This window comes from Mustela putorius, unplaced genomic scaffold (assembly GCF_011764305.1).
Source record: "Mustela putorius furo isolate JIRA1106 unplaced genomic scaffold, ASM1176430v1.1 tig00003836_pilon_pilon_pilon, whole genome shotgun sequence".
NCBI lineage: Eukaryota > Metazoa > Chordata > Mammalia > Carnivora > Mustelidae > Mustela > Mustela putorius.
Genome location: NW_025421989.1, coordinates 2,617,255 through 2,641,676, shown reverse-complemented (window position 1 = coordinate 2,641,676; position 24,422 = coordinate 2,617,255). Strand labels below are relative to the sequence as shown.

Here is a 24,422-nt window from a genome sequence, read left to right as displayed (position 1 = left end):
AGATGATTTTAGTCCGTGGTGAGATTTCTCGAGTGTGTTCCCTACAAGTAACATAATCTTCACTACCAATAATAAAGGAGAAAACTTTCCTGGATAGCAGGACATCGCTGCCTTTCCCCTCATATAAGGAGTTATTTTATATGCACCTTCACATATTTTAAGCAAGCATGCTTTGCCATTTTTTTTTTCCCTTTAAATAACAAGCATTTGTCTGAATTTGGCCTCATCGGGTTTGAAAAAAGGGAGCTTTCGAGTACATACCAGTGATTTTTTTAAGAGGCCCCAGTTTGGCCTTCTGGAACTGAGCTCCTAAAAGCCTTGGAATTTCCTGTGGTGGGAGCGTGAAAGGTGTCTTTTGTTAAGTTAATGAAGTGGCTTTGGGATGGGGGCTGGTTGCCAGGGGAACCAAGCACCTGCCCCGGGGGTTGCAGCTAGAAAGCTGAGCTCTGCGGAGGGGGAGGGGCTGCAGGGTGACTCGGTGGCCCAGGGCCAATGGCTAATGAATCACTCCTTGCTCTGTTATGAAGCTTCCCTAGAAACCAGGGAGGAGTGGTTTTCCAAGAGCTTAGGGGTTGGCCGACGGGAGGAGGTTTGGGGAGAGAAGTGCAGCGTTCTCCACACTTGGTCCTCTGTCTCTCATCGTCCCATGATCCTGACTTACATCCTGTTCTCATCAACCGTGATCTAGTGAGTAACATGCTTCCTGAGCTCTGGGAACTGCTCTAGCAGATTAATGGGATCCCAGGAAGAGGAGGCCAGGGGCCATCCTGTGTCTACAGGTCCTGGTTTAGCAGCATAGGTCATAACTTGGATTTGAGATCTGTACCTACCTGAAGTGGGGTGGCGGGTAGTCTTGTAGGACTGAGCCCTGGCCTCTGGCTGCAGACACTCTCTCTGTGTAGATGTCTCAGAATGGAGTGGAATCGTGGGTGGTGGTGAAACCCTCCTCCCCATCATGGAATTGGTGACCAGAATCTCTTCCTGCCTCTTTCAGGAAGCCCTGTGCTTCTTCCACATCCTTTCCCCCTAGAGCTAGAGCGTTCAAACGTTGTGTGTCTTTGTTTTAGAACTTGGTGGGTTTCTCCAAAGCTGAGTTTGGAGATGTTGGTGGAGAACTGGATTTTAAAGATAGAATGTGTTCTTAATAATCATGAAGACGCCGCCATCAGAATCCCATTGATAAACGATGCGGACAAGCAGGTGGTTGTTGGTGTTGAAAGCATCCGTTGGTTCCGTTGTGACTCGTGGCGAAATTACATGTCATTCTGGGCCACAGGTTCAGAGTTAATACAGCTAAACAAGTGCCCCCAGATTGAAATAGAAAATGAATAAATGGTGATCCATGAAGAGTGGCTTGGCGCTCAGATTCAATCTTGGAGCACTTAAACAATTTACTCGAGATTCAGCAACTCATTATGGAAAAGAAAATGTTCAGACGCGCCAAGATGGGGAATAAGAAAATGTTAAGTTCCTGCTTTCGGTCTTGAGTCATCTCAGTGAGAAACCGTGATTGGTTTTGTTTTTATATATAGACTATGTTTGCTAAGCTATTGCCAGTATTGCCCTATTATGTCGATATATATATATATATATATATATATCACAAAATGATACATAAAAACGTATTACTAGGCTCACATATCGATATGCTAATATGTTTATGCGTGAGCCTATGTAGAACGGAATTTTGGAACGTTACTTTATTCTCTATTGTACAAGTGATTGCAAGTAAAGTGTAAGTAAATTTAGCAAGGGAAATAATGTGTGCATTATTAGATTATTAGATGATTCACAGATCCAGCAGCAAGTGCAACAGAGATTTGCAAGACTATAAATTAATTACTGTAAGACTCCAGCATTGGTGAAAACAACTGAGTTGGGCTGATGGGTACTATAAGCACACATCCACCTTAATGCCAGCTTTTGACCTGAGGAATGACCCAACACACTAGTCCTTTGGAAATACTCAGGGTCTACATGTTAAATCTCAAACAGGAGTTGTCCCCCATAAAGTTAAAAGCTGACTTGGGGGACATGCAGGCTATTCAACGAACACAAACTACACTAAGTAAGGAAATTGTAAAGTCCTTTCAAAGTGTCAGGGATTCATACGTTTCAAAGCAACTAGAGTATTGAGCTGGATCATGATTTTATTTTTGTTTTCATTTTTATTATTTTTATTAACATATAATGTATTATTTGCCTCATGGATACAGGTCCGTGAATTGTGAGGCTTACACACTTCACAGCACTCACTGTAGCAAGTACAGTGCTATGTCCCCCATGTCCATAACCCAACCACCCTATCCCTACCTAATTTTTGATGTTTTTTTGATGGTTTATCTCTGTCTCTTTCTCATTGGAGGACTTCTGTCTCTCCATATATGTATCTAGAGCCGATATAGATACAGATACATAGTTAGGACAGAAACATAGAAATGAAAGAGAACCCAATTACAGCCTCTTACCAGAAATTCATGAAAATCTCATTTTTAGGACACATCAACTAACTGTTATGTTGGCTTGGTTTATTTTTATTATGGGTAGCTGTACTCTCCTCAACGACTTATTTTATATTTACCTGGTTCTGTTTTTATGCTTATCCGACTTATAAGGCAAGAGGGCTCTGCTGATGTAGTCACAGCTTCTGGCAAATCTCTAATATTTTCATCGTGCGTGTGTGTGTGTGTGTGTGTGTGTGTGTGTGTGATGTTAGCCACTGTACAGTATGTCATTACTTTTGATGTATATTTTCATCATTCTTAATAATTTTGCCTTCTGGTTGAATTACTTAAAGACACTTGAGAGGAGTAGTTGGCTAGAGTGAGAATTTTGGAGCTAAGCTGTCAAGGATTGGGTTAACTTTTCAACCTCTATAGCTCAGAGTGCAAAAATCTCTGAATTGATCAACTGTTGTTGGCATCTTGGACAAATTCCCCATGGTAGCAGTTTTAATCCCCACCTTATTTAAATCTTAGGGAGCAGTAGTGACTATAAAACAAGATTCTAGCAAACAACTAAGCACTACAAAATCTAGGCTAGACCACCAAGTTATAATGACAGATGTTAGAAAGCATGTATTACTTTTTAGGTAAGAAATACTATATATAGCAATCGATTATTAGTATATAGCACTTAGGAAAAATGTGGGAGTAGAGACAGAAGAGACAGACCATTACATTTTTTTTTTTTAAATGATTTTACTTATTTGTCAGAAAGAGAGAGAGATGGTGCACAAATACGGGAATAAAGAGAGAGCAGCAGGCTCCCTTCTGAGCAAGGAGCCTGATGCAGGACTCCATCCCAGGACTCTGGGATCATGCTCTGAGCTGAAGGCAGACACTAAACCAACTGAACCACCCAGGTTTGACTAACGTGGGGGCTGTGGCCCTTTAAACTGAAATAATGAAATTCAGGATACGAACTTGAGCAATTTTTAAGTTCTCTAAAACGGATGAATCAACTGTGCACAAAAAGGGGGGTTTTGTAATGACCTGTTTACCCACCATCATGCATGTGTCCAATCCCACCATGGCAAGAGTGAACCCTAATGGAAATGACGGACCCTGGGTGATGATGATGTAGGATGCAGGTTCATCAGTCATAATAAATGCACCCTCTGGTGGGAATGTTAACAGAAAAGACTGCAGGAGTGCAAGCAGGCATTGTTACACTCCTTGGGAAATCCCCCCAATTTTGCCGTAGACCTGAAGATGCTCTAAAAAAAAAATCAAGTCTATTTTTTAAAAAAGAACAAAAAAGAAAACGAAGGTCACGTTCTTGCAGTTGACAAGTGGCAAAGAAAGTGGATTTTGATATTGAATTATAGACACAATTTTAACTGTTAATAATAGGTTGAAGCTTCATTATTATTCCAGAAGGCATGGACCCCCCCACCGTCAGCATCCTTACACAGCAGCACCTGAATATAAGTCCTTCTGTGACTACCAAAAACTCTTCTCAAAATACTTCTTAACCAACCTTGTAGACCCTCGTCTTGCTGGGTCTACAGGGTTGGGAAAGGTCTCCTTTGACAAGTAGTCACTTGGCATTTTGGACACATCCCCATGGTAGCAGTTTTCACCCCCCGCCCCCTTATTTAAATTTCAGGGAGCAGTTACTAGCAGAGTGGGTCAGTAGCAGAGCCTTTCCTCAAGGTACTCTGTTCTAGAGTCTCTGTTCCCTTCTCCTAATAGCAGGTCTTGGTCAAAGACAGCATCTTTCCAGTTTTCCCATTCTTGGTCTTGTACACAGGGATTTCTTTGGTCTTGGTGATCTTTCAGGTTACAGCAACCTGGGCTGTAGGATGGAAGGTCCCCTACTCCCTTTTGTCCGTGTCTCAGAGAAGTTGATGTTGGCTCCTCTACCGCCAGCAGACAGCAAAATGTAACCTTTCCTCAGCATGGACCCTTTTCATCTCTGCTCCTGATTAAAATATGTGTACTAGTGTACATGACGCCCGCAAGGTTTCTCCCCTGTTGATCGCATTAAATCGCACAGGAATTTTTTTTTTTTTTTTTTTTTCCTAGTGGTGCGTTGACTTGGACCCTTGGATGGGCACTTGACTTTGTGGTTGGAGGGAAGGTTATAGGAATTGTTTACAAATATGGAATGCCGTGAGCCATTCCAAAGAGGGAAGATAATCTTCATAAGGATAACGACCTCCAGTTTTATTATATCTTACATCCAGAAGGATCATAGCGTGCCTAACAACTCCTCCACTACCAATGACTAGGACGGTCATTTCACATCCAACTAGAATGTGTCAGCTGCTTAACAGAGCACAGCCCGATTCGTCCACAATTTAGACGGGGGACTGAACAAAAACCGTCTAAATGCACAAAGGATCAGGATATGCATGAGGCCATTTCACAAGCTGGAGCTGCTGCACGGACTGGGGAATGAGATCTTCCTACAAGAAGTTAGGAAACTCAGGTTGGGGGGAGGGAATGTTGTCCTTCAGAAAGGAGAGCTGAAAATCCCCAGAGAACATGAAAATATGAAGTCCCATTAAATGCAGTGGGTGGTTCTATTTCAGTCTGTCACTAGATTCCTAGGGGTAGTTGGTGCCAAGAGAAGGAAGACCTGTGCTTAATAAGGCAAAGACAGGGCCCGTCTGAATTTCGGTGTCACCCATCCCAGGCCCCTTTTATTTAAATATTATATATTAATTATAAATATATTTAAACATATATAACTGTATATGATATGTTACATATATTATTACACAATATAACTGTATATAATATATTGTATATAAATTGTAAATCTATAAATTATATAATTATATAATAATATAATATAATAATATCAGTTCTTTGGAAATGGACTCCCATGATCTATCACTTTATTATTCCTGTACATAAATTTATATAGTCTTTCCTTATATAAAAATATATATATTAAATATATAATTAATATAAGTAATTGTTACTTATATGTAGATATTATATATATAATTTATAAGTAGCATTTTATTTACAAACAAGTTTATATATAAGTATATACATATTTACATATATACATAAACTTATATATGATATATAACATAATATAATATTTAACATATGCTTATATAAATATATTTATATGAATATAACATACAAGTTAAATGTGTAAATATTTTATATATTTATATATTTTATTTATAAAGGTATATAAAATATATTTGTATATAAAATTTAATTTTTATTATATATATTTTGTATCTTACATATTTATATATTTTATATATAATAATATGTAAATACCGTATAGACAGATAGATGCAGAAACCTTTAGATTTGCCCTTTAGCATTCTTTGGTTCGGTATGTGAAATAAACACGGAAAAGTGTGTGATGAAGCATTTATGTTTCTGTGTATACAGGCAGAAATCTTGTATCGTATGCTAAAGAAAAGTCATTCAAACACAGCAATGAAAAGTGAAGTTTAAAAAAAAAAAGTAACGTGTTCCTGCCCTAACAAAATTTGCAGTTTAGCAGATGGTGTAGTTAAATGGCGTGTGGGTTACAAAAGTCTGCCTTTGTTGATGGAAGCATTACATTTAACCCTATATAACTGTACAGACTCAGAAAATGTGTCATTGTCAAGTGGACACGAGTAATTCGGTTGGGTGGCAGCAGTGGACGTCATTGATGCCTGTTGGTGAGTCTCTGAGCAAAGATCTACCTGGACCTACACTGAGGTCTGTTTCCCCATATGCAGGTATATAGACAAGCCCGCCGATGTAATATGGACAGTTCCCTCACGTAGTTCCTCTTAAGGATATCATGTTCCTTTATTACTTTCTTTTTTCTTTAAGATTTTTATTTATTTGGCAGAGCGAGACAGCAAGAGAGGGAGAAGGAGACACCCCACAGAGCAGGGAACCCAGGACCCTGGAATCAAGACCTGAACTGAAAGCAGACAATGACTGAGCCCCCCGACAAAAGCCTCCTTTTAACTACTTGTTTAAAAGACTTTGTTTCTCCAGCAACATGGTTTGCTACATGGAGAATTAACTTTTACTTAGTAATTAATTCCTTTGTGGGAAGCGAATGGACCATGCATGGGTAGGTTCATATCTGAGCTCTCTGTGCAAGTACTACTGTATAGAGGGTCTCTTTCTCTCTTTCTTTCATTCTGTCTCTTTTTTTTTTTTTAAGTAGGGTTCCACACCCAGATTGGAGCCCAAACTGGACCTTGAACTCACAACCCCGTGATCAAGACTTGAGCTGAGATCAAGTGTCAGATGCTCAACCAACTGAACCATCTAGGTGCCCGTAGATTTGTCTCATTCTAGAGAATGTGCGACTCTTGATTTCGGGGTCATGAGTTGAACCCCCCACGTCAGGTGTAGGGATAACTTAAAAACCATTTATCATGGGACACTTGAGTGGCTCATGGGTGGTTAAGCAACTACCCTCGACTCAGGTCATGATCCCGGAGTTCTGGGATTGATTCCTGCATCAGGCCTCCAGCTCCATGGGGAGTCTGCTTCTCCCTTTCCTTCTCCTTCTCTCTCATGCTCTCTCTCACTGACTGTCTCTCAAATAAATAAATAAATAAAATCTTTAAAAAAAAAAACAGTTATTGAGTTGCAGCTTACAGCATGTAAATATTTGCAAATATGTATAATATGTAAGTAAACACATAAGATATCTAATATAACAATACATAAAATGCATGGTATGAATACATATAGTATATGCACATAAAAAGTATATAAATATGTATGGAATACAATATATAAACCTATATAATAAATATATAGGATATAAATCTGAAAAGAGTATAATGTAATATATGAATACATAAAGGCATTATGTAAGTAAAGTTCCATAATGTATGTAATAAAGATAAATAGTTAATCTGCCAATATGTAATATAAATATAATCTAGGGGCACCTGGGTGGCTCAGTGGGTTAAGCATCTGCCTTCAGCTCAGGTCGTGATCTCAGGGTCCAGGGATCGAGTCCCGCATCGGGCTCTCTGCTCAGTGAGGAGCCTGCTTCCTCCTCTCTCTCTCTGCCTGCCTCTCTGCCTACTTGTGATCTCTCTGTCAAATAAAAAAAAAAATCTAATATATAAATATAATACATGTAATATATGTAAGTGTATATCAAATATTACATAATATATAATAATATGATCTAAAACGATAAATATATATAATACATATGTATTATACATAGAATATACTATGGGGCATAATACAATGTAACATAAACTATGTGCATCGATACATGTCTAACACTTGTGTATGCCCTTGGCCCCCCTGGTCTGCTCACCTGCCATCAGATGTGTTAGGTGGGATCTAGGAGGCGTGACACAGACCTCACTGTGTGCCTCAGTAGGGCACAAAGATGGTCCAAACCTCGAAAATGCACAAGGGCCCTTCAGGTGCCCGGGATAACAGCCAGAGGATGAGGATGTCCTCTGCAGGACTGGTGGCTCATGTGGGGTTCCAACGACACAGCCCTGCTGCTGTGGCTGGTGTCCCTGAGCCTGTGTGACGGCACGCTCTAGGAAGCTCTAGGGTTTGCAGATCAGCATCAGGTAGACCTGTTGGCCATCTTCCTTTGAGGTTAACCCATTCGATTTCCCCTGAGAAATCAAGCAACCACATACCTCCAAAGAGGCTGTCTCCTGAGTTCTAAGTCCCTGGGGAGTGGGAAGTTTGATAGCTGGGGAGGTTGGAAGTTTGATTGCTGGGGAGGCTGGAAGGTAGAGCAACAGGTGCAGAAGCAGAGCTGGGCCGTGCATCACCGAACCCTTTCCTCTGTAGGTCATCTCACAAGTCCTGGTGCTAGTGGGCTATTGCCCCATCCAGGACACTGGTGGTGTTCCTGTGAACATCTGCAGAGCAGACCCAACACACTGTGCCCCAAACCCATGTCTCACCACCTCTGCAGGGAGCCCTGTCCTCCACCATACTCCCAAGCCCAAGTACTCCCAGATGACCTTCTTTAGGACATCATGTAGACGTCTCATAATTCTAGATACTGTAGTTGATGGAGAACTGGTAAACCATGATGGCTTTTTTTTTGTTGTTTTAACAATGCTTTGCCTTTCTCTCCCATTAATGCCTTGCTTTTCACTGCAACAGAAAAAATAATAATAATAATAAAAAGCAGATGAATAAGGACACTTCAGGGGGGATCGTGGTAGGAAAGTCAAACCACACACCAGAATAAGGAACTCAAGCAAATCTCTACCAAAGAACGTTTCAAGGTGGCTTTGTTCGTTTGGAGGCTGAGAAAACCCTAGGGGTCCTGGGAGACTTTCAGAAATCCTCATGTGAAAGATAGTGAAATGGTACAAAACTTGGCAGGATGGAGAATTCATATCTTCCTCCCTTTCCTGGAAGGAATCCGTTTTGAGGTGAGATAGGGCATTTTGATGTGGCTCTTGAGCTAAGTGGTTTTTTTTGCAGCTGATTTCTTTCAGTAACATTCTGGCTCAACACATTTGCAGATGGACCTTCTTCTGTGATGTGGGACAGTTCGGAAGACGTATGCCCCAGGGCCCTGCCATGTCCACATCTACCAAAACCCATCTCGGGGAGTCCCTTTCCGGTCTAATTTGGAATTCAGGGAACATGAGTTGTCAATCTGGCTTCCCAGAAAGGTAGTAATGAAGAAATGAGTTGTTAAAACCTCCGGCTCAAAAGACAGAAGCGCTTGTCATCATGACGGTCTCCCCGAAGACACAGAATCTGTCCTGTATTGACCCAGGCCAATGAAAGTTAGTTTGCACATAAATTTTATAAAAATATGAGGATTTGAAGCCATCTGCGAGGTATTTCTCTGTTTGTTGGTTCAGGCTTTCCATCAATCCTTTTAATTTACAACCTGTCCCTCCAGACCATCAAAACACAGAATGTTTTTATTTGCAATTAGGCAGCCTATCAACTTGAAAAAAAAAAATGTCACCATGTATAGGAATGTATGCATTTCTTTTTGGGACTTTAGTGGGAAAACCGAGTGGGCTCTTGTTTTCATCATGTGTCCCAACATCAAACATCTCAAAAGTAGCCGTCCACTAATTTCGTTTTCTTTAGGTAGAGAATTTTCACTGTTGAGGTTCCCTATTTCCATAAAACGTAGGGCCATGTTTTATGAACCCTTGCTAAGAGGGAAGTAAATGTTTAGAGAATAAAAACACCGTTTGGTAAAAAATAGGCCCCACATTCGCAGGAAGGATTCCCCACGTCATTTGCACATAAAAAAATACTGTACTGCATGAAGGTTGTGTTCCCTTTCTTCCCCGAGTAAATTCTGGTAGCCTAGAAATAACTAGGTAGTATTGCAGTTGGCAAGACCTTATCTCCAAGGAGAAGAAGATAAAAGGAGCGTGAGTTAGACGCATCTAGGAAGCGTCTTCCTTCTTCTGTCCTTGATTAATGGCTCTCCAGAATCTTCTCCCAATGACGGGGTGGGTATCCCCGATAAGATGATTCCGGGGAACATCCTGGGTAAGAATGCAAACCTGAGCTCTTAGGGAATCCCTTGGTGAGGTTCCTTGGATCGCCCTGAGTTCAGAACCATGAATAAACCCAGGGTCCCCGATTTCCAGATGGCCTGTCCTCTTCTGGGTCCACACCTGGGTGGAAACGAAGAGCTCCCGACTCCTGCAAAAACCCACAGATAACCTGAGGAATCAAGTCTCTCCTGATGGAAGAGAACAGCAAAACTTAGGAAGCATCACTTCCAGACATTTGGCACATGGTACTGTAAATCTCAATTCAAAGAACTTCATAATACTTCGTGATAACGACGCATTCATATCGTGTAATTAAATATACTTTGCAGAATGTATTTGACTTGAATATTTGAGTCCGTGGAGAATTCAAAGTCTCTTGATTTTTTTTATCCAAATTAAAATACTTCCAAGGTCTTTCTTTTTTTTGGGGGGGGGGTTGTCACCTTTTTTAGTAAAAATGTTTGTGATTTATTTAAGCGGTGAGAATACTTCACCAGGCAGTGTCACAATATTTGTATGTGGTTGAAAGAGAAGACATTTAAGTGGGTTTTAATTCCCAATACTCTTTAGCAAGATCCCTATGGTTGCATTTAAAACATCAGCCCAGTATTGGTGCAAAGATAGAAAGCATAGATCACCACCAAGACACGCAAATCTCAGAAATTCCTCCTAGCAGAGAAGCGAAACAGAGTCTGGCTGTGTTGATTTGGTATTATTTTATTTTATTTTAATTTATTTATTGGACAGAGACAGACGCAGCAAGAGAGGAACATAGGCAGGGGGAGTGGGAGAGGGAGAAACAGGCTTCCTGCCAAGCAGGGAGCCCAATGCAGGGCTGGATCCCAGGGCCCTGGTATCATGTCCTGAGCTGAAGTCAGATGCCCAACGACTGAGCCCCTCCAGGTGCTCTTGGCTCATGTTGACAAGGACTTGCCTTGTCATCTGTTGATGAGAACTTGCCTTCATCTCACTTCCTCCAACACTGACAACTGTGCACTCACTTATCTAAGAAATCAACTTGGGAACAATGCTATTTATTACACACATAATGCAAATGCCATTTTTTTTTTTTTTAAATAGTTCTTAAGCCCAGTGTGGAGCTTTGTGGGGCTTGAACTCATGACCCTGAGATCAACACCTGAGCCAAGATCCAGACATCAGACATCAGATGTTCAACCAACTGATGATCAGTCCAAATACCATTTTGAAATGTATTCTTTATCCTGTTCCAGGATCCAATCTAGGATCCCGTGTTACATACGTGTCATGGCCGCTGACTGTACCACCCGTGTGGGGGAAGGTCCTACATGTTTCCCGATCTTTTGCGACCTATTTGTGAAGAATAGTGGTAAGTTCTTTTCTAGAGTATGTCTCCATGTGCTTCGGTGTGATGTCTTGTTGGAAGGACACAGTCATCAAAGGAACGCGTTTTCAGTATCAAAAGGTGGGAAAACGGGCAAGACAATAACAACATACAGAATTATCACCCACGCGGTCATATGGAAATCAATGGAGGTCATGCTGCTATAGGTTATAATTTAAGAAATAAATGGGTAGGCTCTATGGAAGGGATAGGGCTCCTATGGAGTCAGTATTAGTCAAATGACCACAGAAATGATTATAGCCAATAATCCCCCATAGATGGTGAAATTATTGGGCTCAAAGTTTAGGAAAAAGACAATATTTCCATGGTCTCAAAGTATCTCTCACAGATGCACAATAATTGCTGAGCAATAAATAATAACTTTAAAGAGACAACGCCCCGCAGACCATAATTTATCAAATAATTGGGGTTATCGACAAGAGCAGCACCACAGTAACCCTATAGCGACGATGTTCCCCTAAAAGCTCTTAGCATCCACTCCAATCTTGTTCACCTGCTCTGGGTGTGTAACTGATCCACAACACACACCTCTCCTTCCATCGAAACTTGGACCTTAATGTGATGCAATTCTCATGCTGCATGTATGACCCACAGAGAATCTCGCTTTTCTGCACCAAACCCATAGAAAAATAGAACGGCGTTCCTTTGTGATGGGTGGATTGATCTAACAGAGAAAGCAATGGAAATGCTGCTTGAGAGCAGAGTATAATTAGTGGTTAAGACCTTGAGGTACCATCCGTGATAGGAACCTGGATATCCAGTAAAGAGTTTCCAAAATGGCCCCATAGTATGCAATTTATGTCGAGCATACAAAGTATAGACTGTATGTGGCTATACAGGTTTGTTATTAAAATCTGACACGTGCATGGGAAGAATCCCAATGTTTGGGTGCTTCTGGTTGACCTCGGATCACGGATATGGTGCTGTGGGATTGAGAAGGGTTATGAAGTTGATATGGGATTGTCATTCCAATGTTCTGCATGCTTTGTAGGATTCAAAAACCATCAACGGCGGTTCTCATCAACGTTGTTCACGTGGTTATGATGCTGATTGGTTGTGAAAGTAGTGATACAGGTAGTTTCTGTATTTATATGTATACTTGAATTACCCCGCCATGAACTGGAGATTCTTTAAAAGGGCAAGGGGGGAGGTGGAGAACGAACGTGTGTGTACAGGTAACAGCCCAGGGTGTCCATATGCAAGGGGGGAAGTAGCCCTACTTTGGTGTCGTGAGACTCCCAGCATGAGTTTTATCCCTGGATTATTGGGGATATTATTACCATTGTCAGAGGCTGGCACTGTTCTCCAATATGGCCTGAGGCTCCCAGAGTATATGTCAGCACACAGCAGCCCTAGGTCCATTACGGGGTAGACTCATGATGGAAACACAGATGCCTGTACCCTCCCAACGGTCTGGTCTTGCTTTTCCAGAGCCTAAAAGCCTACGATTTTGGAAATCTGTTGAGACCCCCACTGTCCACCATTGAGTCACAATGGCATGGTTCCCTTTGCATCTCCCAGCTTGGGATCACTATGTAATAGGTGTAGAAACAGTCCCAAGTTCAAACCTCGACGACGATGTCAGTGACCTGACCCCCAGTCCATAGACTTGGCGACAACACGCACCTCTCCGATGCTACTTTGTAGCCTCCGTCTCCTTTCCCTTCACTATGAAATAGGCACTCCTTTGTCCGACTGTGTCTGACCACGTAAAAATCCCCTGTGCTATCTGTTAATGCCTGTTTGATTTGCACACCCGTCCGTATGCCCCGTTGTTGCTGTGGCTTTGCTTTTCTGGAAGATTGACTATTCCCTGTTTGTAGATGATCTAGCAATGGCAGGAAATACTCATCAATGTCTCCCTCTCTTCTTCCTGGAGCCTTTCCTCACCTGCATTTCTATGTAGACGGACAACCACGTGTCTCATTTTTCCTTGAAGTACCTTGTGTGTCTCTGTGTGTTTGAAATGTTCTGTCATATAAAAGGGGAAAAAAACAAACCAAAAAACTAAAAAACAAATTTTAGGTTGCTTGCTAGATTTCTCTCTTGATCCCCACTCAAGACAAGCAGCCTTCTTCTCCTCAGCATCCAATCTAGGAAGTGATCATTTCATGCTCCGTTTCCTGTGGGCTAGACGGACCCATGCGTAGGGGTCCACAATGCTGTAGAAGGAACTCCCATTGTCTGTGGTCTTGCTAGCTGTGTGTCCTTCCTTCCAAGTTGCATAAGTTTCTACCCACGGCTTCTGGACCTCAAGCCATTGAAATCAGCTGGATAGAATGGTGTCCCATCCATGTGTAGGCTTCCATTTAAACTTGGCTTCCATTGGCTCTGTCATCAAATAGTTATTGAGTTTCTACCATCTTCCAGTTGTTAGACATACAGACAAGATTGTGGAACGGTGGAACAGCACTGGAGCTAGACTCCTCCACCCACCGGGGTAGAAAACCTTCCATTCACTCCTCGCCCGGGACAGAACGGTACCCAGAAGGGATCAGATCGGAGTGGAAACCAAACCTAGCAGTTCTGTGATGTAGTCCTGCCATGTACGTCATAGATGGTGGAAAGCTGGGTCGAAGCCAGTGGCTTGGAGTTAAGGTCTTGTGGGTTTTATGTTACGTTGAATTGATCTATGGAAGTGGGTCAACACTAGTGCTAGTGCACGTGGTTGCAGTGACGGCAGGCACAACATGGCACCCCCAGGTTCATTTGCCCAAAGGTTTGCCTGCAAAGAAGAGCTCCCACCAGCATCTACGACTTAGCCCTGCCTCTAAGGCAGCCTGGCCTTAGAGGAAGGCACAGAACAGACGCGCATAGGCCAAATGCGAGTGTGATAAATTTCCATGTGTGGTAAAATAAAGCATTTAAAGCATAAAATAAAGCATGATAAATACGCATAATGGGTTAAAAGGAAGCACATTCAGGTGGCCCTGTGCCCTCAAGATCTTGGACTCCAGTGGAGGGGAAACCTCACATCATGTGTATGACCTTCCTGCTACATTTATCAGCTTGTTGGGACATTTTTTAAAAAAGTATTTAATCCAGGAAATATTTGTATTTTATCGTGTACTTGATTTACGTTCTTTTTTTTTTTTTTTGTGTTTATTTGACAAACAGAAATCACAAGCAGCAGAGAGGCAGGCAGAGGGAGAGGGGGAGGCAAGCTCTGTGCCGAGCAGAGAGCCTGAGGTGGGGCTCGATCCCAGGACCCCAGAATCATGACCTGAGCTGAAGGCAGAGGCTTAACCTACTGAGCCATCCAGGTGTCCCTTTTGGTAGATTTTAAAAAATTATTTTAATATTTCTAAGAGCTTTGTCTATCTCTTGTCTCACACAAGGGATCATTATCTTAACTTTGAACACACAGCATTTTTAATTTTTATTTATTATTTTTTTTATTATTTTTTTCAAGATTTTACATATTTGAGAGAGAGTGAGAGAGAGTGTGAGAGCAGGATAAGGGACAGAGGGAGAAGCAGACTCCCTGCTGAACAGGGAGCCTGATCCAAAACTCAATCCCGGGACCCCGAGATCATGACCTGAGCTGAAGGCAGAGGATCCCAGGTGTCCAACCTGACATTTTTTTTTTTTAATACTTTTTGTTTTGGGATTTTAAGTTCTCTCCATGGATCCATGCTGGGGCTTGACTTACCACCCTGAGATCAAGAGTTTCTAGCTAGACACTCCAACCTGGCCTTAAAAAAAAAAGAAAAGAAAGAAAGAAAAAAAGAAAAAAAGAAAAAAATTCTCCTAATTGTGAACATATCCATAATAATTTTAGTAAGGTATGTGATTTTGACATCTATAAGGGGTGCCTGGCCAGCTCTGTTGTTGGAGTGTGAACTCTTGATCTTGGGGTTGTAAGTTCAAGTCTCACACTGGATGCAGGGATTACTTAAAAAATAGACAAACCATAAGTGACTCTTAATCTCACAAAACAAACTGAGGGTGGCTGGGGGGAGGGGGTTTGGGAGAAGGGGGTGGGATTATGGACATTGGGGAGGGTATGTGCTCTGGTGAGTGCTGTGAAGTGTGTAAACCTGGTGATTCACAGACCTGTACCCCTGGGGATAAAAATATATGTTTATAAAAAATAAAAAAATTAAAAAAAAATAGAATCTTAAGAAAAGAAACAAAAACTATAAATAATATATCCTATTATGCATACAGTTCTCCAAGATAATCATTTATTTTTCACAAATATTCATGGGACTTCATGTATATATTTTTTAAAGACACATTCAGTGCCATATTATGGGAATAGATCACACAACATAACTTCTGTTGATGGGCATTTTGGATCTTCTGGGTTTTCTGTAAGTGTTTGGAGATTTTTTTTTTCTTTTTTTTCCATGTATTTCATATATATATATATAAAGATTTTATTTATTTATTGGACAGACAGAGACCACAAGTAGGCAGAAAGGCAGGCAGAGAGAGAGGAGGAAACAGGCTCCCTGCTGACCAGAGAGCCCGATGTGGGCCTCGATCCCAGGACCCTGAGATCATGACCTGAGTCGAAGGCAGAGGCTTAACCTCCTGAGCTAACCAGGTGTCCCCATAGATGATACATTTGATAAATTATAGATAGATAGATATGATAGATGGTAGATAGATGAATAGATAGATATGACAAATGATCGATATACATGGTAGATTATAGATATGACAGATGATAGATAGGACAGATGGTAGATGGATAGATATGACAGATAACTGATAGATAGGATAGATTATACATAGATATGATAGATTATCCATAGATGGTAGATATGATAGATGATAGATATGACATCCATATAATAGATGGTAGATATGACAGATGGTAGATAGGTATGATTGATGGTACATGGATGGATAGGTAGATATCACAGGTAATAGATACGACAGATTATAGATAGGACAGATGGTAGACAGTATATAGGTGATAGATAGATATGGCAGATAGTAGGTGGATGGATAGTTATGACAAATGATAGATATTTATGATAGGTTATAGATAGATAGGACAGATGGTTGGTTGATGGACAGATAGATAGGACAGATGGTAGATGGATAGACAAATAGGACAGATGGTAGGTAGGTGGGTAGATAGGACAGATGCTAGATAGATGGTTAGATAGGTAGAGCAGATGGTAGATGGATAGACAGATAGGACAGATGGTAGATAAATGGATAGATAGATAGATAGATAGATAGATAGATAGGACAGATGGTAAATTGATAGACAAATAGGACACATGGTAGTTAGGTGGTTAGATAGGTAGGGCAGATTGTAGATGGATAGACAGATAGGACAGGTAGTGGATAGATAGATAGGACAGGTAGTGGATAGATAGATAGGACAGATGGTAGATAGATGGATAGATATGACAGATAATTGATGGATAGATTATACATAGATAGGATAGATTATACATAGGTGGTAGATAGATATGATAGATGATAGATATGACATCCATATAATAGATGGTAGATATGACAGATGGTAGATAGGTATGATTGATGGTACATGGATGGATAGGTAGATATTACAGGTAATAGATACGACAGATTATAGATAGGACACATGATAGACAGTGTATAGGTAATAGATAGATATGGCAGATAGTAGGTGGATGGATAGTTATGACAAATGATAGATATTTATGGTAGGTTATAGATAGATAGGACAGATGGTAGATGGATAGACAGATAGGACAGATAGTAGGTAGGTGGTTAGAAAGGGCAGATTTTAGATGGATAGACAGATAAGACAGATGGTAGATGGATAAGACAGATGGCAGGTAGATAAGACAGATTGTAGATGGATAGATAGATAGGACAGGTAGTGGATAGATAGATAGGACAGATGGTAGATAAATGGATAGATAGATAGATAGATAGATAGATAGATAGGACAGATGGTTGATTGATGGACAAATAGGACAGATGGTAGGTAGGTGGTTAGATAGGTAGGGCAGATTGTAGATGGATAGATAGATAGATAGGTCAGGTAGAGGATAGACAGATAGGACAGGTAATGGATAGATAGATATGACAGATGGTAGGTAGATGGATAGATATGACAGATAGTAGAGGAGATGGATTACACAGAGGTAGGTAGGACAGATGGTAGATATAACAGACATGTGATAGATCAGTAAAACTGATGATAAATGTCAACAGGTAGAGGTCGATCCACAGGAGAGACACGAGAGATGACACACGATGTAGATCTTTATCATTCATGACATATGTATGTAGCAAAGTATGTAATTGTGCATATATAAAAGGTGGAATTGCTATATATGGACGTTTGATAACCTATGTGTGTATCTAGATAACACATATGTGTAAGCTCCAATGAATCCATTACAGACTGTATATAGAGATACGTAATGACATCATTAAATTTGTGTATGGACAAGTGCATAAGAACATACATACCCCCTGTCCAAGCCCTTCACCCCACTCATTGCAAACGTGTGTTTCTAGCCTACAGTTCCATGCTGAGATCTGGACCTTTGTTTGCAAGTGTCCGGGACACAGACTTTTGGATATAGTAGAAGTAGCTTGAGTTCATTTTGCCCAAAGTGAATCCAGACTTGAGGGAGGAAGGGTGGTGTGAATTATCCAAATTATCTAAATTCTTTAAGCCCCTTCCATCTGTATGTTTCAAGGTGTGATGGGTTCCAGCAGGCCCCAGCCTTCTCAAACAAAGGACTAGGGAACATCATTGATTCATTTCTTTTTCCCTAAATGTGGCCGGGCTTGACCTTTGTCCCCTTCAAGGACCCCTAGGGTGGGTGACCTAAATGACACATTTTATACATTTATTGCATGAATGTCCACAGCTCTTCTGCACTCCTGACACATAGACGATGATGAATGAGTTTTGTTGGTTTCCTTTTTTTACTTCCTGTTTATGAAATAAATTATGTCAATTGCTGAACAGTAGGTGCACAACCCTTTAAGAAGTTTAGTATTTAAAAAAAAAAAAAATCTCACCATTAAGCTGGTGGCATTATTTTATGTAAAGTTATTTTTACATTCAGCATTCACTAAATTGAGGACAATTGACTTTTGCTTAGGAAACCTTTGGAATATGGTGCCTGTCCCCGTATAATTGTAACCGTTCCCTTCTACCCACAGATATGTCACAGTGTGAACGATAATTACAGGGGCGACCTATTTATACTTCACAAGGAAGACCTTGATTCTGAACATCACCATGAACTATCAGTGCCGAAGCAGGGATTAGAAAGCATGCCGCATTAGGACTGCTTCCATCGAATCTCACTCGTAACCTTGAACTTTTAAAAATGTCATAGAAACCGTTTGATACAGATTATAAATTATACCTCTTTACCAAGCGTCGTCTGCGTTGCAACGTGTACGTACTCTAATGTAACCTCATTTTCCCTTCAGGGGGTAATTTGGAGATTAATTCAATTCCGTTTTATTGCATTTATTTTAGCCAAGAGTCCGTCATTTTGGGGTCTGAGCTCAGTTTTGCAAAGCTCTTGGAAATGGCAAGAACATGGCTGCTTTGTCACCGGTGTATTCCTGAAAGCGAATTTCTGCATCCGGTACTTGGAATACATTCTTGAAAAGGAATTTTGTCTTGGGAGTAAAGACAACTTTCATGTGGCCATGTTAACTGTATTAGAATAGAGTAGGGGAATAGTACAATCTCTTCTAACTGCCTAGAAAATGTCATCTAAATGGACTGGCATGCGAGTTCCTTAATCTTCGCAAAAAGTCAGCCTTTTTTTATTATTTTCTTCTGAAGATATCCTGAAAATATGAATGGCTTGCAAGCAGGCCCTAGGGCTACCTGGGTGGTCCTATCCATTTTACATCCAACTCTTGAGTTGGGCTCAGGTTGGGATCTCAGGGAGAGAGAGAGTGAAGAAAGAAGGAAGGAAAGAAGTCCTAGACTCGTTTTGGGAAATGACCCATTGTGATCTTTACATCAGAGGAGGAAACAGTGAGCAAGTTGCATTTTATGGACCAAATCTAAATCCTTGGAAAATTATGGCTTAAAAAAAAAAAAAAAAAAAGGATCCTATTTTGTTACTATTCCTACTTTATCTTCAGAGTACTCGATCCATGAATGTTAAATCCAGGGGGCTCCTGGGTGGCTCAGTCAGTGAAGCATCTGCCTTAGGCTCCCGTCCTGATCCCAGGGTTCAGGGACCCCATATCGCACTCCCTGCTCAGCAAGGAGCCTGCTGCTTCCTCTGCCCCTCCCCATGCTCCTACATGGTCTCCCTCTCTGCCACATAAATGAATAAAATATTTTTAAACCATGGAACACCAAATCCAATTCGAAGAGTGTAGACCTGGTTCTTGGCTATTAATTAAGCTTTGGGATTTCATGGGTTTGCTTATAAACCCAAGCATGCATTGGACAAATATTTATTTGATGCACCGGCCGGTAAGTCACGGGGAAGATAGCAGCCAACAAAACCGTGCTCTGTGCACAGGGAGCTGAAGGTCCTGTGGGGGAGGTCAGGCGACAATCCAGTAAGCACATGGTGTGATGGCAGGTTTCCCTGGTTCCAGACATTCTAGCGAAACAAGGGGCCGGGAAATTAGGGCTCACCACTCATTTTTTGTCAGGGAAGCTTTACTGGAGTTCATTCGTGCTCATGCATGTATATATTGTCCATTGATGCTTTGGGCTGACTCAGCAGAGTTAAAGATCCTGCTATCATTGACATGGCCCATGGTGTAAGTTGAAGGGATACAATGTGTCGACTTCATACGTTTATATGTTGCAACAAAATAACCAGCAGCATCGGATTAGCTAACCGCTCCTTACATGATGTGATTACAGTGTGTGTGTTGAGCACATTTCATATCTACTGTCTTTGCATTTGTAACAATGTATCGTACGGTATGTGTTAACAATGACAACCGTGCAGCTCTAGATCCCCTGAACTTATTTAACTCGGCAGTTGTGCCCTTTGGCCAATGTTCATGGCAGCATTGTTCATACTGGCTAGAAGCTGGGGGCAGTCCTCAGGCCTGTCCCTGGTGCAGAAAGACAATGTGGCCCGTGGGTCTAAAGAAATTATATTCTGCAACTGAGAGGACACATCCCGATACAAAGTTACAGCTGGGTGAGCCTGGAAAGCATTATGCTAAGTGAACGAAGCCCTACGCAGAAGGCCGGATCTTATAGGGTTTTTTTTTATCTGAAATTTCCAGCCAAGTCACATCAGAGGAGGACTAGGAATAAGTAGATGAGTATTTACCTGGGCTGGGTGTGGTCTTGGCGCAAGGCTACTTTTGGAAGGGACGTAACTTTTCTAAAATGGGTTTGCGGTGAAGATTGCACAACTGTATAGATTGACTAAAAATCACTGAATTGTATCTTACAATGGATGAAAATACGGTGTGTAAATTAAACCTCTATGAAGTGCTATAAATGTGTTTTTTTTTTTTTTTTTAATGGTGGCAGAGATGCCCTGACCTACCATGCCTAAAATACCTACTATCTGACCATGTATAGAAATAGTTTGCCAACCCCTGGTGTTGCTTAAATTTTATTATACATCAATGGGGGGGTCTCTCTGAGGACATGAACTTTTAGCAACAGAGTCTACAATTCAGTATGAGAGAAATCCGTGGATATATTTGGGGAAAGATGTTTTCCTATTAAAAAATAACCAATATGTGGTTTGTTTTGGGGACAAAAAATAAAAGAAGGGAGGAAGGAAGCATGTAGAAATGTCATGTGTCTGGGCCGGGTCCATATACAAGGGAACATTAGGCCTCCGTCAGAATGGACGAATCCCCAACTTTTGTAGCAACCTGGACGGGACTGGAGGAGATGATGCTGAGTGAAAGAAGTCAAGCAGAGAGAGTCAGTTATCATAGGGTTTCACTGATTTGTGGAGCAGAAGGAATAACACAGAGGACATGGGGAGATGGAGAGGAGAAGTGAGTTGGGGGAAGTTGGAGGGGGAGATGAATCATGAGAGACTGTGGACTCTGAGAAACAAATTGAGGGTTTTGGAGGGGAGGTGGAGGGGGCGATGCGTGAGCCTGGTTATAGGTATTGAGGACGGTGCATATTGCAGGGAGCACTGGGTGTGGTGCCTAAACAATGAATCTTGGAGCACTGTAAAAATAAAATTTAAAAAAAAAAAGTAAAATGAATAAAGTAATTAAATTTTAAAATAAAGGCAGTTTATAATGTGCATAAGAGAACCTGTTATAATGTGCAAAAGATAACTTTTGATTAGGATTGCAGTGAATCTCAACAGATCAAGTTGGGACAAATAGCCATCTTGACAATATTGAGTTTTCCTATCCATGAACACGGAATATCTTCCCATGTACTGTGTTCTCCTATTATTTTTCATAGAGTTTTGTAGTTTTCCTCATATAGATCCTGTGGTAGACGGTTTTGTTAGATGTGTGGCAAAGTATTTCATTTTTCGGGCTCTCTGTGCTGCTTCATTATTGGTGTACAGAAATGCAACAGATTTCTGCATGTTGATTTTAGATCCTGTGACTTTCTTGAATCAACAGTACCAGTTTTAGCAATTTTTTGATGCACCTCAGGAATAAATCCCCCTTGATCATGTTGAGTGATTTTTTTTAAACTGTATTTTTGTGTTTGATTTGCTAGTATTTCATTGGAGAATTTTCTGTCCATGTTCATGTGGGATTTTAGCCTGTAAGTTCTCTTTTACTGGTGTGTATCTGGTTTGGGATCAGGGTAATACTGGCCTCATTAAATCAGCTTAGAAGTTCTCCTTTTTCTCTGTTTTGTTTTTTTGTTTTTAATAGTTTGAGAAGAGTGCATATTAACTCTTCTTTAAATATTTAGTAGAATTCACCTTTGAAGCCCTCTGCCCCTGGATTTGTTGTTCTTGTTGTTGAGAGTTTTTTGGTTACTAATTCAATTTCTTTCCTGGCAATCAGTCCGTTCAAGTTTTCTATTTCTTCCCCTTTCAATTTTGGTAGTTTATAGGTTTCTGTGAATTTACCCATTTCTTCCAGGTTGTCCAATTTGTTGGCACATTATTTTTTATAATATCATCTTATAATTGTTTGTATTTCTGTGGTGTTGGTTATTTCTCTTCTCATTTGTGGTTTTACTTATTTGAGGTATTTCTCTCTCTTTTTTTTTCTTGATAAATTTGCCAGAGATTCATGTTTTATTTTATTTATTTTATTTATTTTAAATCTTATCTGTCTTCTCTTATCTTAATCTTATTTTATTTTTTCAAAGAACCAGCTCCTGGTTTTGTTGAACTGCTCTACTTTTTTTTTTTTTAATTTCTGTATTATTTATGGCTACTGAAATATTTATTATTTCCTTCCTTCTGCTGGCTTTACATTTTGTTGTTCTTTTTCTAGTTCTTTTACTTGTAATTCTCTGATTTCCTGGGCATCTGGGTTGCTCGGTTGGTTAAGCATCTGCCATCAGCTCAAGTCGTGATCTCAGGGTCCTGGGATCAAGCCCTGCTGGGTGGGGAATCTCCTTCTCCCTCTGCCCCTCCCCCTACTTGGCTTGCTCTCTCTCTCTCTCTCTCTCTCTCAAATAAATAAATAAAATCTTAAAAAAAAATACTCTGATTTCCTGGTTGACCCATTCATTGTTTGGTAGCGTGTTGTTTAACCTCCAACCCCTTGTGGTCTTTTTCTTGTGATGGACTTCAAGTTTCATAGTGTTGAGGTCAGAAAAGATGCACCGTAGGACTTCTGTCTCTTAGTATTTGTGGAGGCCTGACTTGTGACCTAGTGTCTGATCTGTTCTGGAGAATGTTCCATGTATATTTGAAATGAAAGTATTCTCTTGTTTTAGGAAGCCACATTCTAAACATATCTGTTAAGTCCACTAGTTTAGTGTCCTTCAAAGCCATTGTTACCTTGTGGACCTGCTTACATGAGCTGTCCATGGCTGTTCGTGGGGTGTTAAATCCCCCCACGATTACTGAATTATTACCAGTGAGTTCCTTTATGTTTCTTAGTAATTGTTTCATAGATCTGGGTGATTCCATATTGCATACTTACGTATTTATTATTCTTATACCTTGTGAAATTGTCCCCTTTATGATGATATGGTGTCTTTCTTTGTCTCTTATAGTCTTTGTCTTAAAGTTTACATTTTCCAGTATAAGTGTTGCTTCTCCAGCTTTCTTTTGACGTCCATTTGCAAGACAGATGTTTTTCCATCCCCTCACTTTCAGTCTGTAAGTGTTTTTAGGTCTAAAGTGAGTCTTAGGTGGGTAGCATATAGATGGGTCTTTTTTTTTTTCTTTTTCTTTTTTTCATCCATCCTGGCATCTTATGTCTTTGATTGCAGGATTTAGTCCATTTAGATTCAAAGTCATTATTGATAGATATGTTTGTTTGTTTCTGTATTCTATTACTTATTTTATGATTGTTTCTGGAGGTGTTCTCTGATTCTTTACTGTTTTTCTCTCTTTCATGTTTTGCTGATTTTCTTCACTGATATAATGGGATTTTTTTTTTTCTTTCCATGTTGATTCGTGGTTCCAACATACTCCCACAGTCACATGCCTAAAGCAGAAAGGAATACTGTGCATCAAAGACCTTCTGCCCTCAATCGTAAACTTCCAGAACAATCAGTGATTTGTTGACCTTTAGCAAAGTGACCTGTCCAATTCTGTGGGTTTGTTGGTCCAGAGAAGTGATTCTATTCCATTCTCTAAGCTGGCGTGCCATTTGCACATTAGGGTATTTTAAGTGATCACGACCTGTTCTTATTTTCCATTCCCACCTAAGTGAAAGGGTTATTTCCCCCCAAACCAGTTTATTTTTTAGAAACAGACAAACTTTCATTGAGTTTCAGCTCCTTCAAAAGGGTACTTTTAAACTAGATTTTTTAGGAACTTCATAATGACTGCTGGGCAAAATTTCTTCATTAATTCTCCTAGGTCATGAAAATCCAGATGAAATTTCAGGTAATCTTGGGTTAAAATATGACAGAATACTGCTGATTCTTCAGTGCTAACACTGATGCTTGGCACATACAATGCACAGAGTAAATATTTGCTAAATTGCTTGACATTTAGGCTAATGATCTGTTTAACATACCATGCTGGT

The 24,422-nt window shown here is 40.5% G+C and overlaps 1 long non-coding RNA gene across 2 annotated transcripts; it reads left to right on the top strand.

Moving 5' to 3' along the window:
- The first annotated feature begins 529 nt into the window (after positions 1-529).
- On the top strand, positions 530-20,767 carry LOC101687661. Of its 2 annotated transcripts, XR_200610.3 has the most exons (4): positions 530-687; positions 10,058-10,209; positions 11,197-11,312; positions 18,483-20,767. It is a non-coding gene; the product is annotated as an uncharacterized LOC101687661 (long non-coding RNA). The 2 variants fall into 2 exon arrangements; XR_001182083.2 differs by lacking the exon at positions 10,058-10,209.
- The last annotated feature ends 3,655 nt before the right edge of the window (positions 20,768-24,422 follow it).